This window comes from Artibeus jamaicensis, unplaced genomic scaffold, assembly GCF_021234435.1.
Source record: "Artibeus jamaicensis isolate MK-2021 breed Jamaican fruit bat unplaced genomic scaffold, CSHL_Jam_final contig_2170, whole genome shotgun sequence".
Taxonomy (NCBI): domain Eukaryota; kingdom Metazoa; phylum Chordata; class Mammalia; order Chiroptera; family Phyllostomidae; genus Artibeus; species Artibeus jamaicensis.
This window is the reverse complement of record NW_026521445.1, coordinates 4,448,448-4,467,299: the sequence shown is the minus strand read 5'-3', so window position 1 is coordinate 4,467,299 and position 18,852 is coordinate 4,448,448. Positions and strand designations below refer to the sequence as shown.

At 51.7% G+C, this 18,852-nt stretch overlaps 1 long non-coding RNA gene across 1 annotated transcript; it reads left to right on the top strand.

The window, feature by feature from the left end:
- The first annotated feature begins 249 nt into the window (after positions 1–249).
- On the top strand, positions 250–6,517 carry LOC119043072 (uncharacterized). The gene is made up of 3 exons (XR_005081347.2): positions 250–884; positions 1,651–1,861; positions 5,475–6,517. It is a non-coding gene; the product is annotated as an uncharacterized LOC119043072 (long non-coding RNA).
- Positions 6,518–18,852: the final 12,335 nt, after the last annotated feature.

Below are 18,852 nucleotides of genomic sequence, written 5' to 3'. Positions count from 1 at the left end.
AAGCCTTGCATACGGTAATGAATAATTAAGATAATTCTATAATTACCAGGCGTGACCTCACCAGTTACCATTATTCAGATGGCATCTGCTGAGGACGCTTCTTTTCCCCTCTGGAGATGCGATCTGCAGCCTCAGACATTCTCCGAGATGGCCTCCAACAGAACCGTCTGGCTGAGCAGGAGATGCTGAGAAGTGTTACACTCACAACTCGCTTGTCATTCTGAGCGCTTTCCCTAGAAGGTCTTATACACATCCGTGAGCTGAGAATGCTGGGGAGAGCAAGGCAGCATTTGGCCAGGGAGCCCAGGAAAGCCCGGCCCCTGTCCTCTGGCCACAGCCCCTCTCCGTGAGGTCCTTGAGGGGATGGATCTCCTGCTCAGGGGAACATGGGTGACAGCAAAGGCTGTGGCTCGTGGGACATGGGCCCCAACCTCCGATGTGGAGCCCAAGGTCTAGGCTGGATGGAGCTCATGCAGAACCCCCTTGACTTAGGCATGAGGCAGCTTTTCCCTTCATCATTTTTCCATAAGTCCACATGGGAAGTCCTGGGTCTCACTATACCACGTGGAGCAGGAAGTCCAGGCAACAAGACAAGAGTACAAGAGGCAGGGCGCCGGGGCAAGGAGCCTTTGCTTCTCTACCAGGAGCAGAGCTGGTCCTGACTGCCCAGCCCAGGTCTCTTAGGTGGGGCAGTGGCAACCTCTTTGACTTGACAAATGGAAAATTCCAACAAAAGAATGCCAGAGAGCGTCTAAGAGAAGTCAGGTGTACCTTCCCCCACAGGACCGGCCAAAGAGGAGAGAATGATGGCCCACCTTCTACTCAAAGCAGCTGGGAAGGTTCCTGAGAAGAGAGCCTGGCCCTCACAAGGACTGCTCTCTGGGGTGAGTTCCCACCAAGTACACCCTTCTTGTGTCTTTTCCCCTGTATTCCTAGGATGCGTGTACTTCCTGACACATCGTGGGTCCCAGGTGCTTGTTTGGGGCTGAATGTCTGTGTCCCCTGCCCCTCCCCCCAAAGTATATGTTGAAGCCCTAACCCTCACTGCAATGGCATTTGGAGAGAGGGCCTTCTGGAGGTCATTAGGGTCCATGAAGTCACGAAGGTGAGGCTTCGTGATGGGGTAAGTGCCTTTACAAGAAGAGAGCTGGCCATCTCCGTCTCAGCATGCACAGAGAAGAGGGCCCAGGAACAGACGGCGAAAGGGCAGTCACCTGCAAGCCAAGGGGAGAGGCCTCAGAATGAAACCAGTCTTGCCAGCACCTTGATCTGAGACTTCCCAGCCTCCAGAAGTGTGAGAAATAAGTGTCTGTGGTTTAAGCCCTTCAGTCTCTGGTGTTTTGTTCTGGCAGCCTGAACAAAGACAGCGCTCAGTACGTTTTAATTGGGTGACTGAAAGACTGAACAGCTGAAAAGCTTCCCATGGAGGTATATTAGGATGTGTATAACACTGTAATGTCCTTTGAGATGCAAAGGATGCCCAACTCAAACATGTTTAAGCAAAAACAGACCTTACTCGGCCATGTAACCGAAGTGTTGGGTATTAATCTTTGGCCACGGCGCAATCAAAAGGCACTGACATTGTCTTCAGGAATGTTTTTCTCTTCCTCTCTCTCTCTCTCTCTCTGCCTTGCTCTGTGTTGGCTTTAGGCTCGGCCGGATTTCTCCAAGCTTATCTTTGACTAGCTTAGCAACCCACGTTGGATTGAAAGTGAGCACTGCTTCCCCAATAGCTGCAGCAAGTCCTGCAGCGGATTCTCACTGGATTGACTTGGGACGACGAGTGCACTTCCTGAATGCCCTTGTGGCCAGAGAGCTGGAGGTGCGGAGGGCTTCTGTGCTCCTCCCCAGGCGCTGGAGGGTGAGTCTTACCGGAGCTGTACGGCTTCAGGAGGAGGGATGGCTCCCCAGAGGCAAACCAGGACCCCTTACCTGAAAAAAGGCACTAGATCCTGAAGCCACAGGAACCACAGGTGGCCAGCACAGGTACTTTGTGACTGTCATGGATTAACATGAACAGCACAGCCATAAACTAAGATTTTGTTGATACATCTCTGTTAACGTTAATCTTGAAGTTGATTATTTTGCTTTCATTGAATCAATTGGAGATAAGAAAATAAAAACAGGCTTGACTTTCATACTAAAGCCTTAGCCAATAAAATCCTTTAAAACTGAAATCCTTTCATTTTCTTCTAGTTATATAAGTAATACTTGTATAAAAATATTTCAGAAAATACAACAAAGTATGAGGAAGAAAATAACCTTCCCTCATAATCCTAAAAAAATTAACTACTAAAATGTTTTCTATAACCTTGCAGACTGCTTTCCCATTTTGCGTATTATGTATTGTATGATCTATTTTACAGAATGTGTTTTAAGAAATATATTTAAATGTTGAACACTGTTTCATGTTTATAAACCTCTAAACTCTTCTAATAAGTACGTAGAATCACACTGTTTAATTGGTGAGCGTGAAAATAGTTTCCAGTCTTTGACTCTTATACACAGGGCTCCCGTGAGCAGCCCTTGTGAGATTCAAATGTGATACGTCTCTAGAAGTGAACTTGCTGTGACCAAGGGTATGGGTAATTTTAATTATGGTGTATGTGAAAACTGGCTGTTTCTGTGGTTTGCCCATTTTTCTATTTTCCTGTGGATTCGCAAAAGTCCTTTATGTATGAAGGCTATGAGGCTGAGTTCCTCAGGTTCCCACACAGGAGTTTGTTCGGGGCTTGCCCTTGGGGTCAGCAGCTGAGAGAAGATGAGTAAAGCAGGCCCTTTCCCCTCTCCTTTAATTCCTGAGCTCTTTTCTGACCCTGGCAATTGGCCTTTTCCAGAACATTATGTAAATGGAATCTTACAGTGTGTCATCTGTAGCCTGACTGCACTCAGCGCAGTGTCCGTGTGATCCATCCATGTTGTCACATGCATCACAATATTCCTCCCTTCTGGTTGCTGGGCAGTGTTCCCCTGTGTGTCTGTACCTCAGTCTGTTAATCCATTACCCAGCAGAGGGATGTGTGAGTGGTGAATAAAGCTGCTATAAGTATTTGGGTTTTGTGTGCATACATGTCCTCATTTCACTTGGATAAATATGTAGGAGCCGGATTTGTGGGTCACCCTTTTGATGACCTCACATATATCTGAGCACTTGTAATGTGCGTTTATGTATGACAGGGAAAGGGACTGCCTCATCACCTTACCCCTCTTCGAGTTTTCTCTTTCTCTTCTTCCTCCTTATTTGTATCCCATTAGGATATCGACTGAAGTTGTTGATTGACTTGTGTAGAAAGCCAATGATTTTAAGTTCTTATACCTCTTACCAAGGCAGTAAGTTCCTAAAACTAGACTCCAAGCAGCCCCACTATCTGACAGACAATTTGTGATTTTGCTCATTGTTCCACTGTTCCAGACAAGAGCAAGTACCTGTAGCCTTAATGAATGTAATACCAAGTCATTTCTTTTGTACACAAGGCACCCAAATCCAGATGGGACAAATTCCTCTGAGTCAGGTGAGTGCACCTGCATGAAACTAGTGGGCAGAGGACGGACAGTCAGGTCACCAGAAAAGCATAAGTAATCCTGGGAACCACCACTCATTGTTCTCAAGGGCATTCCACCCTCTTTGGAATGTCCTCACTCTGACACATAGCTCAGCATGAATCATGGAGAGAATGCATCCCATTAGGATGCTGGAATTTCCAGGTTGGAAGAGACCTCCAGAACTCCCCCGGCTCCTTACTGGGAGACAAGATTAAGCATAAGAAACATACATACACTTTCCAGCCTCCTTCAATGGTCACTTCCAATGTGTATCAATCCTCACCATCTGTGTGTCTTACAAAATCTCTTGTTTCGAACACATTTCCTCCTAGCCTTTCCTTGAAATGACACCAGCAAACTCTTGCAGAACTAGAACTACCTGTTCAAAGGCAGCCCTGAGCACTTGCTTTCAGCGGGGTCGGGATTCAATTATGTTGTTTATCCACTTAGGCACACTAGTCTCCACCACCTCAGGGACTTCCTTTTAATTTGTTTGTCTCCCTTTTAATTGGATACGCGGAGTGAAATGAGGTGTCTCTTATGAAAGTGCCTGCAAAGAGGAAGTCACTGCAAATTCACCAATGGGGCATTCTCCACAATTTGCCAACAGTAAAGGGACACAGAGAAGAATCTACCCTTCCTGTCACTCTCTTACAGCTCTGCTGCAACTCTGTGCCCCAAGTCAGTTTTTATTTTAAGGGTTCCCAGGGCACTCTGGCTTCCTGACTTTGTAATATATCTGTGGTTTTCAACCAAGAGCAGCGATCAATCCCCAGCAGTTTTCAGGTAGGATGTTTATTGAGTCATCCATGCTTTCATTCACACTCTGAGTTGAAATCACGCACCTGCTTTGTGTTGGAAAGAAGATCATCCTTGACATTCAGTTAACTTATAATCGGTTAAAAACTGGGGTTTGGAGATTAAGAATGAGGACTCTGAAGTCAAGCTGGGGATGGCTCCACCTTTTGTGGGGACTATAGCTGAGACAGTTTGGGGCCACTTTAAGAAAAAGAATAGAAAATCACAAATACAAAATTAGGCGCAGGGCCTTGCGAGGGGGCGTGTTAAGTGAAGGGCCCTAAAACCTCAGTTCTTGGTTTCTGAGATCTCTCCTGAGCCAGGCACGCTTAGGTCTAACCCTCCACTGTGTGATCTCAGGCAAGTGACCGAAGGGCTCTCTGCTCAGGTCCCACATCTGCAAGACGAGAAAAACAGTAAGATGATAAAATGGACTCCATCATGTGGTGGAGGACTCCAAAGATGAGAACGAGAAGCATTTACCTGGGAGTCTGGCCCGTGATCGGGGCACAGTAAAGTTTAGCTGTGATTAGGAGCATAGTTATCATTCCGAGCCTTCAAATAGTAGGACTGCATCACCACGAAACCTAGCTCCCTGAGCAGAATTTAGGAAAGAGAAAGAGGGAGAAGTTCAAGTTCACACATTCTTGCTAATCCAGCTGCTCTGTGGTACACATGTCACGTGAGCAGGAAGCCAGGCCCTCACCACACTACAACCGCACCACATACAGCGAGTGGCAGGCATTACACATCTCCTTCTCTGACAGCTGATTCATGCTGAGGTCACAGAGCACTTACCTTCAAAAGCAGTATATTAATATCCAATTGTGCAATTAAACCAGAACTGTCTAGTTTTGCTTTCCTTCGGTGAAATTTGTTCATTCAGCAAAACTGAGAAGGATAAATATAAACTAGCCTTTCTTCCCTCAATGTGTCAGGAGTGGGTGGGTGGTAATAAAACAAGAAAGGCCATTGGGAAACTATGAAATTACATCCTTTGTTATTTGCACAGCACACTCCTCTGGTTTTGACGCCATGATGTCTCTGCAAGGTAGGTAAATATATGTTTCCATATTGCCAGTTTACAGATTTTTAACTGGGCATTCTAACTACATTTTCCTCTTTTGTTCAAGGCTGAAGAAAAAAAAATCCTTTACCCCTCCCAAAAAAGAAGAGGGAAATCATCTGTCTCTCAGCCTGCCATGGACATCAGCCGGGACAGTTAGGTGCTCCCCACATCTCCCACTGAGGGAAGAAGACAGGGCGGTTGGAAAATATATCGATAAACAAGTGAGCACAGCAGACCACCGCTGCTTCCTCCCTTTGAAACGTTCTTTTGTCAATCTTAGTGGATTCTGAAGCCCGAGGTATCCAAAGTCTGATCAATGAAATACGATTATGCTTCAGTCAGCTGGGATCAGTAGCTGCAAGGAGTGGTTAGAAGACAATGATTTGGTTATCCCATAATTTCCAATAGCCACCTCTAGCCACCCCAAATAGCCTTACAATCTGAGCAGACAGTGTACTTCCTGTGCAAACTTGGTTTCAAACAAGCTTCCAGCGCCCTTCCCATCCCCCCCCCCACACACAGATTGCTGGTGCTTAATCCTCTCCTGTTCTGGTGATAGAAGTTAATTGAATTATCTAAAGGTTAACCAGAAAAGCTTATTTGTTTCAGTCCTTGTACCAGAAAATCATTCTGAAGATGTCTTCATTTATTTCTCGCCTTGGTAGATAGAATGACCCTAAGGTAAACTTTCATGAAACAGGGCCGAGCATTGTAGCCCAGCCCAAGGGCTGATGCAGAGGAGGTATTCAATAAGTGTTTGACAATATAATTAGCTAATGAGGTAGGTTGTGGAACAAAGGCAATGTCTAAACAGTTCAGCAATTTCCCCTAGTCTTGTCTCTATCTGTGTAACTGACATGAAGCATAAATTACTTGAACAGAATAAAGATACATGACAAAAATAACTCCCAGTGCTTGGAGTCTAAAGCTTTCCTTATGTTGGTTCATTTAAAGTCAGCAGTCTTGCCCTGGCTGGTGTGGCTCAGTGGATTGGACCTGAGCCTGTGAACTATAGGATTGTGGTTCAATTCTTGGTCAGGGCACGTGCCTGGGTTTTGGGCCAGTTCCCAGAGGGGGATGCTTGAGAGGCAGTCATACATTGATGTTTCTCCCCTTTTCTCCTTCCCTTCCCCTCTAGAGATAAATAAAATCTTAAAAAAAATAAAGAAAGAAAAGATAAATAAATAAAGTCATCAGTTTTGTGGAAGAGATATTGCTTTGTAGGAGTATTTATATCCAAGTTACTTCAAAAGATGTTTCAGGTGCTTAAAATAGACAATAAATATGCATTAGAAAAAGAAGTGTGTGAATAATCTATTTTCATTCACCATTCATCAAATATTTCTTGAGCATCTGCTGTGTGCCAACGTCAGGGGATTCACTGGTGAGCAGAGCAGGTATGGCCTCTGCCCCACGGAGCCACAAATGCACGCAATACAAGTGTAATTACAACTTGAAATTAGATTCCGATAGGGACACAAGTGGAGGGGTGGCTATTTAGTGTAGGAGGATTGGAAAGTTCTCTTTAAGGAATGACATTTAAGTGAGACTTGATGTAAGAACAGGAATTAGTCAGGCAAATATCATAGAGACTATTACCTACCAAGGGATCAGCGTAGGAGAAGATTATGAGGGAGAAAGGAACCGGGTGCAAACAATCTGGGAACTTTGTGTACAAAGCGCAGACAGCAAGAACCAGGCAAGGCTGGGCCAGCTCACGCAGCTCTTGGGGTCCACGTGGGAAACTGTTCATCAACCCTCCCACTTCCATTTCACTCCCTTTCTCCCCAACAAAACCCTGGGCGTGTTCTGTGGAGCCTCCACCTTTACTCAGCCCAGTGCATGAGAGAACACTGATCCCATCCCCAGCTCAAGGGCTGGCTTCTGATTGGTCTAAAGCATCGATAAATGGCATTTCATTGTGGATTCTCACTGGTGCACATGATCTAAAGTGGCTCAATCAGCTTGCAGAGAGAAGCTTAGACTCCGTGCCTGGGAAAATGTTCTCTGTCTCTTTTCCACCATTCCAGTCACTGAACCAACAGAGGAATCTGCACTTAGGTGAAGCCAGAGCTGAGTGCAGCCGAGCAGAGGGGTGGACAGAACCTGGGTTCTAGGTAACATTTTGGAGCTGCTGAATCAACCAACCTCAGAGACTACCGAAAGTCCCCGTTGTTTTCTTGTTAGTTACAATCTTTGAATTGCTCCTTGCATTCTTTGGACACTACCATGGAGCTCTCCCATATCTCTGGTAAATCCCTCGATCTCTTTGCTGGGTACCCCTTCCACTTTCCAATCTCTAAAGACGGTTGCCTTGCAAGGTTGCTCTGAACTTCCCTCCACACTTTCTGGGGCATCTCACGCATGCCCACTGCTTTCTTCTTTACTGAGGGTCTGCCCACCAAGTGATGACATCTCCCCTGTGTGATGGTCCAGCTCAAATAGCTCCAGTGAACTCGCTGGCAATGCAAACAAGTCCCAAATTAATGTAGAGTTGATCCTTGAACAACACATGTTTGAACTACACAGATCTACTTATACATGAGAGTTTTGGGTTTGTTTTTTTTATTTTCAATAAATATAGTGTCACTGTCCACATCCCTGGGTTTTGTAGCTTGAATTCAGCCAAGTGAGGACAGAAAACAATATTTTCCATCCAGTTGGGAATCCCCAGATGCAAATGCCGACTGGATGCATTGTACAACACCATGTTATATAAGGGACTGAGCACCCGGCAGGCTGGGGGTCCGCAGGAGCTCTGTCACCAGTATTTCACAGATACTGAGGAACAACTGCAGTTACGTTTCAGGGGAGTCAAAAGGTATGTGCAGATTTTCAACTTTAAAGAGGGTTGGTGCCCCAGCCCCTCAAGTTGTTCAAGGGTGAATATAGTATCTTTTTAGAATCAGCAGCTACTCTTGATTTCCCCACTTAAGAAATAGTTGCTTCAAATGTGTTTGAAGAAACTGAAAGGCGTTTCCTGGGCCCGAGAACAGGAAGGGCAGCAGGAGGCGGACGGCCTGCAGGGACCCGGGCAGCCGGCCCCCGGCTTGCTCCCAGGAGCCATATCTGCCTCTGATTCGTTCTTCTCCATGTTCCAGACCGGCTTCCTCCCTGCTCCTTGCTTATGTGGAAGAAAGACACCAGTAGCAGGTCTCCAACTGTGCCGGTCCCATCTTCAACCTCCCAGGGAGAGACAGACGTCACTTTTCCAGTTCTACTGCCAAGTTGAAGAGTTTGGATTCTCCCATCTCGGGTCAGGTGCACCCAGGCAGGGGTCCTGTGTTAGCACCGTGGCCTCCATGATAACCATGATAACCACGGAGGAAGGGTGGGGAGTGGGCAGTTTCCAGAAGGAGGGAAGAGTCCATTTGCAGACATAGGAGGAGGCCAGGCCACCAGAACAATGGGGTTGCAGGACAAGGCTCCTGCCTGTGAGTGAGAGGACAGTTGCTAGAGAAGAGGGTTAAGGATGTGGGGGCAGACGCTCCAAAATTTCATCCAGGTTAGAGACCCAGGGGTCATTTTTGACTCCCCCTCTGCCACCATCCACCCACTTCCCCGATGTCTAATAAGATGCTCATTTCTATGGCTTCTTCTTTTAACATATTTTGCGGCTTTCTTACTGTAGTTCCTCAGTTTCAGTCCTCACTGCCTGAGCTCCTGTGTTCTCCACTAAATATACTACTTTGCCAGACTTGCCTCTTCTCCTGTCCATTCTGCGGTCAGATGAGTCTTAACATACCTCCTGGAAGAGGTTGCAGCCCATATGTAAAACCTTCAGGGTCCGGTCCCTTGGCTGCCTCTAGAATTAAGTCCCCACCCTTTGGCTGGCTATTCGGGACTGTCCCCAGCTGCCGTCAGCATCACAAATTGCCTCCTCTGTGTCTGTGACCTCCAAGGTCTCCCCGTGGAGTCTTCCAGCCGTGTCTGTGCCCACAGTGTGATTGCACCCACACCCAGCCTCAGGAGTAGGGCTTGAACTGCTGGACCCACCAACATTGAATCCCCATCACCCTGACCCTAGTGACTGGTCAGAAAGAGGCACTGAGCTAGGTCCCCTCCAGCCAGCACATTCTCCGTGCAAATGTCATTCATTGGCTCCGGGGATGGCATGTGCGCCCAGATGATCCACCAGAGTGAACCTCAGGACTTCCGTGCAGGTCAGGCTGGGACATGGAGGCCCTTTCTCCTCCTATATGTGTGTAAAGAAGCTTATATTCCTAGGGCTGCTGCTGCCAGCCATCTTTGTTCTCAAGCATAGCCGGAAGCAGGGCAATTTGCCTAAACACAATTTTCCGAAAGCCAACATTTCTGAATCAAATAAAAAATACATGCCTCTTCATTGACTTTTTTAAAAGGAATATTCCTTAAATTATGTTTTTGGCAAATTGGTCACTCAGCACACTGACTTTGAGCCAGGCCGAAAGGTTCAGGGTGCCAATTTCTTCGGAAGAGTGGGAAGGCATAAATGTGAGGTCCTTGCTGTGGCCTTTGAACTCTGGATCAGACCTTGACTGAAGGCTGCCACACCTGCCGACTTTTCTCAGACATGAGTCAGTCTGTGGCCGTAGGAGTTGAACCTGGATTTGTTTGGGTTTTCTGTTAGGCGCAACCGAAAGCCTCCAACGGGTCCAACAATGTGCCTTTCTGAATATTCTCAGATTCCAGTCTGATCCTCAGCTCCAACCAGCAGTCTACCCTCGTTGGCCCAGGAACGCTTCCCGCTTCTCCACGGCCGTGCCGGTTCCCTTAGCACGCCTCCCTGCAGCAGCCCCTCTGCCTGGTCCGTGTCCTCCTGGCCTCCCAGGCAGGACCCCCGCTGCCCGCCTCGGGCTGCTGCAGCCCTGCATGCTCCGTGCACTCCAGCTTCCTCGGTCCTGAAATCAAAAACCCACTCAAGTTTCTTCAGAAGGAACTGAGGCAGCTCCCCGAGTCATCTGTCCTTATCTCTCTTCCAGAGCCAGCTGGCCCCTTCCTTCTCACACTGCCTTTGGCTCTGTGTCCGCTCTGGCCCCCTCTCCGAGGATGGGCAGCCTCTTTGTCAGAGCTGTTGTTGCCTTGTAACGTGGGTGTACTTCTGCCCCCTCACGACCTGCTTGCACCTCAGGGGGTCCTTGCAGCTTCTGCTCCCTCCACGTTTCTCGTTTTCTCCGTGGGTGCAACACAGGTTTCCTAGAAAGAATCTGGAAAAATGAATCCTTCTCCGCCAGGCCACGCCGGGTCTGTGTAGCCTGCAGTGGGCCAGTTACCGAGTCGAGTAGTCACCCTCGGTCCGAACGCTCGTGGGCAAGTGAGGGGTGTACGGTCCCATCGGGCTGTGCCTTCCATGGGGCTGAGGGGCGGGGGTGGTCTGGCCATTTAGAAATGGACTGTGGGCCCAGCAGGAGCTGTGCCACCATCTGGCAATCAATCACACACCCCATTTGTGCGCTGCCACACTGAGTCATTTAAAATATCATTTATTATCTAAATGTGCACGTATTTGTTTCTTATCCCTTCAACTAGATTATAAATGTCTTTAATGATAGAAATGGTGCCCTTAAATGTCTGTAATAAAATGATAATGATAAGTAATAGTTACCGGGCACTTAACATGTACCAGGTATAGTTCTAACTGCTTTATTGAAAAAGCCCTCAGTCTAAGCCTCACCTATCGCTGTTCCCACTTTATAGATAAGGAAGCTGAAGCCACATCACAATCAGTCAAAAGGTTCTGATGTGACCCCAGCCAGTTCGATTCCAGAATCGCACACGGCCCCTCCTCCAGCTGGTGAGCTCTGCTTGTTTATTGCAATCACAGGTCCCACACTGAAAAGGAAAAACAGCCTGTCTCTCTGTGCTGGCTTAGTTCTCACTGGCCTGTTTGTTCCAGGAAGACTTACTTTTTGGGCCAAAAGCCTGTCTCTCCCAGTCAGCACGCTAATGCCAGAGAAATATCGACCGAGCAAAAGATAATCTGTTTTCAAACCAAAAGCTCCCTCTTGGCTCCATTGGAGCTCATCGGCCAGGTGCCCCTCCCTCCCCGCATGCTCTTCTGGCACTGCTTTGCGGAAATCTGGACGCAGGGCCACGTGCAAGGTGGCTTCTGCAGGCATGAGCAGTTGCTAAACAGACATGCGAACTCAAGTGCCAGCCAGGAAGTCCTTTCAGCTGCTCCCATCTTCCACTCATGCCAAGTTCAGGGGGCAGAGGGAGGGGCGTCTTAGCCCAGATTCCCCTGTGATGGTGTCCAAGTAGCCTGAAGTATTCCCACCTCAGCAGTTAATCCATTAACCTCTAGTACCTCCAGGCTAGGGCCTCCAAGTTCCCAATGACACTTCCCTGCCGCAGGTGATCTGCATCTCTGCCCCCACCCCCCAAAACTCTCTCCCAGGGCTGGCAAGCAACAGGCTGTCTAGGAGCCATGTAAATGCTCACAGACCTTCTGAGACAGAAAGGGGCAGGTTTGTCCACTTTAAAGGTGGAAAAGTGAAGGCAGAATTGGGAGCTATGCAGGTCTTGCTGGGAGTCGGGGGAGCCCTTATGTTCTGTGCCGAGGTCTCCTCTGGCTCCGGGGGCTTCTGTCCCCCATCTGCTGCTCTCCCCACCACCCCCATGCCGATAGGCCACGCTTTCTGTTCATTACCAGCCCGCTTCAATCACTTCCATTCCTTCACAGACTCCTCGCGTCCCTGGGGAGCTCTCTGAATCTGGACTTGAACATGGAGGTGCTGGAGGAAAAGGGAAGGCACGTGGGTCGGAAGGGGGATGGAAGAGGAAGCAGAGAGCCAGCCGACCTTGCCTAAGGTGGGGGGAAGGCCTGCCTCGGGCCCAGACACGCCCCACACTAGACTCTGTTTTCCTTTGCAGCCAGGGACCTTCTAGCAAGGTGGCCTGGGAGGAGCCACAGGGAAGCCTCTCCAGTGAGAGGGATAGAGGAGGGATTCTGAGGGGCAGAGAGCCCCAACCCTGCCCCTCTTTGTCCCTTGCTTACCCCTCACCCCAGCCCAGCACCTGACCCCCTGAGCTGTGCCTCTCTCTCCTGAACAGAGCCACACTTTCTGAACAGGCACAGGACAGTAACTAGGAACATCCCATTTGGAAGAAACCTTAGGTCCCTCATCTTGTCCAGGACCATCTTTTTATAGTTGAAAAAACTGAGGCCCACAGAGGAGTTCTATCTTGTACCACGTGAGGCTGCCGCTGATCCATCCGCCCGCACGGAGCTCCCCCACCCCCACGGGGAATGTGCTTCAAGTCCCCAGTACAGGGTCCGAGAACCTGGGCCACTTATCTCTTCACCAGGGCCTTCAATTTACTCTGTCACAGAGTCTATCCGCCCAGTCCCCATTCTTCACCTTAGCAGGTGACATTCCCAAAGCAAGCTGTTCTGTGTGGGGCTGTGGCCAGAGAGGTGGCAGCCAGGACCACGGCCCCCCACCACGCACAGTCCAGGTGTGTGACCCAAGAGTGGGCAGAAACTCGGGGGCCACAGCTGCTCCCCCCACAGACCCGGCCGGGCTGGCCGACACTGCTGCTCTCTGTACTCCACTGGGCCGGGGGCACTTTCAAGGGTTAGGTTCACATCCCCGTCCTTACCTGCTATGGCTTCCCATGTAGTCGCTGGGTGGGGAGCCCTTTGGAACACTACACAAATCTCCCCGTGCCTCGCCCTCCAACCAGACTGGATGGGCTGCCATTTTGAAATTCCCAACCGATCTAGAAATAGGGGGATGGCAGCTCCAGAGCCTTCTGGGCACCGCTGGGTGGCCCAACTGCTACTCCTCCGTCTCTGGGAGGAGAGCGTCGGGGGCAGGGGGAGGGGCGAGAATGAGGGGTAGGTCACCAAGGCTGGCTTCAAACTGTCTTAGGAAAAGTCAGGACGAGTGTCCTAGGCAGAGGCTATTAATAGGCCTCCTGCCACGCGCTGAGCTTTCTGGAGCTGCAGCCGAGTGATGATGAGTCAGCAGATGGGAAGGCCAATGGTGAGCCTGGAGGAGCAGAACTGTGTCTCCCGCTGGGGAAGCGGAGCTATGAGACTGCACTTTTCTCCAACCCCGGGCCTCATACCCTCCACCCTCTTTTAATTATGTGATCTGCTCAGCTGGTGCCTTACCACTGTTGTCAGTTCCGATTCTGAAACCGGAATTCAGATCAGCAAAAGCACCCCGAGAGTCCTTCCTCCTACTTCCTCCCCTGACTCTCTCTTCATTGACCGAGCCAGTGGCCGGAGAAGAGGGCGCAGCCTGCAACATGGAAGGCTGCTGGAGCAGTACCTGCCCTGCTGTGCACCTCTCTACCTGCTGGCTCGCTCCGGCACCAGCTCCCTGGGTAGAGTGGACACACGCTATTGAACCCCAGGCCCTGTGACAGTTGATGCTGTGTATCTCATCCTGACAATAAACCCATGACACCGATATATTGATATCTCACTTTCAGGGATGAAGAATCAAAACCGAGAGAGATTAAGCCATTTGCCCAAAAGCCAATGTCATTTATCAAGTGTTTAACATATGCCAGGGATTGCTGCACAGTTTTTTAAAGGTAGGTGAAGATCCTCACTTAACTGAAGAAACTGACTCTCAGAAGGACACAGGCAACCAGGAAGTAGCAGCACCATGCTCGGATTCTGAAGCCGTCGGACCCACCCCCCCCCAAGCCCGCTCCCTCTAGGCCACAGTGTAGCAGGGACTCCGACCCACTGGGTCTCTGCCTCTAAATCCCCCACACCCACTGCCTGCCCAGAAAAGGACTGGCCTGCAGGCCCTGATTGAATGCTATCGGTCTGGGAGACTGGTATCAGTACTGCCAGATGGGTCTCCAGGCAGGCTTTCCTCATCATAACGTACACTTTGGCACCTCCATCCTCTGGAAACAGGTCAGAGGGGGCACAAAGTAGGGCCAACCCCAAGGTGTGGGTTCAGGAGAGCAGAATTTAAGAGAGTGGCCCAAAGGGAACACTTTCCTGGGATCAAGCCCCAGGTGATGTGAGCAGAATTTATAGTCAGCCCCAAGTTTAAATGAAGTACAACATCAACTTGAAAATGTTTATTTATTACGTATATCATAAAAGTTCCGTGTTCACAGTGGGTAGCTTTAGATGGAAGAATATTTCACTCTCAGGAAAGTTATGTACAAAGGGGTAGTGAGGAGATAAACAGGGTTCTCAGTGGGTATTTGAACCTCTGATTCTAAGACACCAAAGGTGGTGGGGACAGAGTCCGGATGTGTCTAACACCAGGGAAGAGCTGCACTAAGGCAATAAATACTTCGTGAGCCTCTTTTCCCAACGTCCTATGGGAAACGTCCTATGGGAGAAGGGCCTCCAGCTCACATGACAGGATGCACTAACTCGTTTATTTGCTTTCTCTCTCCCATAAGAACGTTAGCTCCCCAAGAATAAAGGTTCTGCCTTTTGTTTGCTAGTGTTCCCCAGAGGCTAGAACATACAAGAAACCCTCAGTAAAGGTGTGTCAAATGAATGAACGAGAGAAAAATGAATGAGTGAGTGTACCTTGAGGGGTCATGTACGCACATGTAGATACCCTCCGTGGAGGAGGGGTGAGAGTCCTCTGAGCCCGGCCTCCCGCCCTGTAGCATCAGTCTCCCAGGCTCTGCTCTTGGGGCGGGAAGGGGAAGAAGAGCGGGCTGGTACTTGACAAGAGCCCCCTGTCGTGACCTATGAACCCCTGAACGGAGGATGTAGGAGATACAGCTCCTACCACATCCCGAGGGGTCCCCATTCTTGAGCGCTTCCTCACTGGAGCGTGACAGTGTCTGAAGCCAGTTGTGGAGAGCAGGGGAGCTTTCTGGAGAGCGCTCACTCCGGATGACTGTGGGCCTTCCAGCTGCACAGCCACCACCTGAGCCCCGCTCCCAGCCAAACTGCACGTACACAGGGGGCAGACGGGACAAGTGGTGCCTCTATTTCCCAGCCACACAGACAACAAGGCACTTGGCACGCTCACACGGAAGGGGCTTTCCTTGCAAAGACTGGCTGGGCGGCATGATCCCACTGAGCTCCCTGGAACGGGAAGCCAGTCCCTCTCAACTCGTGATCACCGCTGCGGAGATTAAAGGCTTCCTGTCAGAGAGAGCAGTCCCCCTGAGCCAAACGACACTGAGGTTGGCCCACGTCCTCTTGCCAGGGCTGCTCTTGGCAGCCAGGGATGGAGTGACTGGCTCCGTGCTCCGCCAGCCAGCCTGAGGCGGAGCCAAGATGCCCAGGCCAGGAGAGTCCCTCCGGGAGCTCCGTGCTGCAGCCCTGTGCTTTCTCAGGCTCCGCGGCTCGGGCCTCGGCCGCCTGGGTGAGAGCAGCTGCCTTGGCTGCAGGTCCTCGCTCACTGCCTTTCCCCAGGTAGCCCGAGAATCTCTGAGGTGTGTCCAAGGGGAAGAAGGGCGCTCTGGGGAAATGAGCTCAGGAGAGCGTGCGGGGTGGGGGGCCCATGCTCCGGGAGCTTGCCACGTTTAGGCCACCAGGGCGGGAGCCTGTCGGACCCTGGTCTCCTGGCCTAGTGCTCCCGGCTGGTTACAGAGCAAAAGCGTCTGGGACTGCAGGGAACGAAGGACCTCGGGCCCCACCCTGCGAGTTCTGGCTGGACACATACATCTGAGATGTGGCCTAGGCCCTGGGTCTGTACGAAGCCCCCAGATGACCCCGGTGCAGCCGGCTCTGGGCGCACCTGGGTGGGGAGAGGCAGACAGGGTCATGGGGGAGGGATCGGGGATACATAGCTGGTCATTTTTCTGCCCCAAAGTCCTGTGGGACTTTCAGACCACAGCTGTGGCCACAGTCTCGATGAATGTCCTGGCCTTGAGGCCCCGCTTAGCTGGGAGGAAGGCGTCTCAGAGGCTCCAATGGTGGCCGTGCCAGCCGCCATCTTTCGTCAGAGCCGGGCTCTGAGCTGGGCATCGTCCTTGTGGCCTCACGTGTTCTTCACTGCAGCCCCTCAAGGCGGTGCTTACCCACACGGCTTTCTGCAGTGATGGGATGGCCATGTCTGCACTGTCCTGTGTCCGCACTGTCCGATTCGGCGGCCACTGGGCACACGTGGCTCCTGAGCCCCTGAAATGTACCTGGTACAACCGAGGGATCCATTTTACTTGTTTTCATTCAGGTTAAAGAGACACACCTGGCAGGTGGATTGTGTTGGCCAGCACTACTCCAAGGTGTGGGCTCGTACTACTGTCCTCTTGGGGACGAGAGAGCAGGATGGGAGAGGTGAGGTGACTGAGGGGTAGGGCCGGGATTGGAAGGCAGATGGTCTCCCGGCCTGATGGCTGTGCTCCAGTCACTGGAGTACTCCCAGAAGGAGGCCCATCAAGCCAGGAGCGCAGGCCCCCAGGCCCAGACTGCTGCTCTCTCGGCCTCTAGTGGTCTCCAAGGTCCTTCCCACACTGACACCTCCGACCAGCGTGTTTGGGGTGGGGACAGGAGAGAATGTGGGGACACAGCTCTCTATCACCTCCCAGATGCAGGAGCGTCAGAGTCCACCCACCCGGGCCCTCCTGCCACTGTTCTCACAACTGACTGGTCTTCTCCGTGACCCACTGGTAGGTTCTTCTGATGACAGGCCGCCCCTCCTGACGCTTCTATGATGTGAGTAGCATTATACCCATTTTGTAGATGAAGAAACTGAGGTCCAGGGGCATGAAGTGACTTGTCCAAGGTCTCACAGCATGCTGAGGGGTAGAACCAGGGACTGAACTCGGATCTGCATGACTCCAGAGGCTGAGCTCTTCATGTCTGCACGTGTGGTCACGGGGGTTGCGCAGAGGCCCCAGAGGCCTGCCGGGCTGAATGTCTGTTTTGCCACCGAAGCAGAAGCACACCCACTCCCAGCAGGACCCTCCCAGTCCACCTGAATCCAGCAGGAATTCCATTGTCCTGCCACAGGCCTGTGCTTGGGCCATCAGGCCTTAAGACCTTCCTTGATGGGCTATGGCGGCCCATTGAGATTCTGGTATGTGGGAGGCTCTGGCTTGAAAATACAGATGAGAAAAGCGCCCAGAGGGTCTGGGCTCTGTGGACCAGCCCTCCTCACCCCAAACTTGCCCCACCCCTGTGGGCCTGAGAAAAGCAGAGGCCTCGGTGACCAGGGCAGTGGGCCCAGTTCCCAAGGTGGGGTCCCACGGTGTCCCCTGGCTCCCATTGGCCAGTGTCCCAGTAGGAGCCCAGCTCCTGACGAAGGCTCAAAAGCCATGTCCAGCACCCTCAGTGGATGAGACTGTCCCCTGTATCCACAGACGCAGGCGCTGCCCACACCCGTGGTGAGAGCCGGGTGCTCCCGGGGTCATCTCCGTGGGTTCCCCGGAGTCCCTTGTGCAGTGGGCACACGATGTGCTGTGCTCACTCCCAGCACAGGCACACTCATGGGTGGCGTGAGGAGAGGGAGACAAAGACCGGAAGCCACCGGCCTTTTAACCAGAGGGGTGCTCTCCCTGGGGAGCTGGGGGGAGAGCCGCAGAAGCTGGGCCTTCTGGAAACATGATCTGTCCCCGCCACCTGCCATCGCTGCGGGAGAGCATCAGGATCAACTTGAGTGTCCCCTGTGGGCAGTGCAGGGCCCAGCGGGCCGGGGAGCTCCTCATACACTCACGTGCAACCCGTTCACACTCCCCACAGGCACTCGGCACACACGCGCACACGTATCCACAGGCTCACATCCTCACACGCCATTCCCGTGCCGTCATGCTCACAGGCCCACACACACCCACCCACACACACCACACAGTACACAGACTCCCTCACACACAGGCTGAGCCCGGGGGCGGGTGTCCAGAGCTGAGGCAGGACCTCACCCATTGTCGTTTCCCAGAGCGAGGAGGAAGGAGGCCCTCTCTCTCCTGCCCTTGGAGACGAAGGAGGCAGAGGACTGGCCCAGAGCCTTTCCTACCCCGGCAGGGCAGGGACGCGCCACCTGGGCAGACAGGCCTGGGCCCCCGCCACGGACATGCTCAGAGCTGCCCTTTCCTCCCTTGCCGTCCCTGGGGTGCCCCTGGGGCTCACATCAAGGGGCGGACACAGCTGCCACATGTCCACAGTCCGGCCAGGGCTGGCGGGACTGCTGGGGAGGGAGAGAGAGGATGGGAAGGGGAAACCCTGATTTCTCAGGGGATCAGGCAAAGCGTTCAAACAGAAAGAACGCAACTCATTGCTCTTTTCCAGAAGATAATTGTCTTCTCACCACAAGGACGGAGGGGCTGGGGGTCAGGAGAGCAGCGTCCCGCAGCCCCACTGTGATCAGTGCAGCCCACGCCCCTGCCGGGAGCCAGGTGGGATGTTTCCTGATTAGCCAGTCACCCCCCTGTCTGCAAGCAGACCACTCCAAGCTTCTCAACCAGCCCCAAGAAACCTACCCACCCACCTCCTAGGGCCTCCCAAGAAGTTCCCATAAACGTTGCTTTGTAACCTTTGTCACAGCTGGGTGTCCGGGTCCCGGCCTCCACCTCCAGGCCCC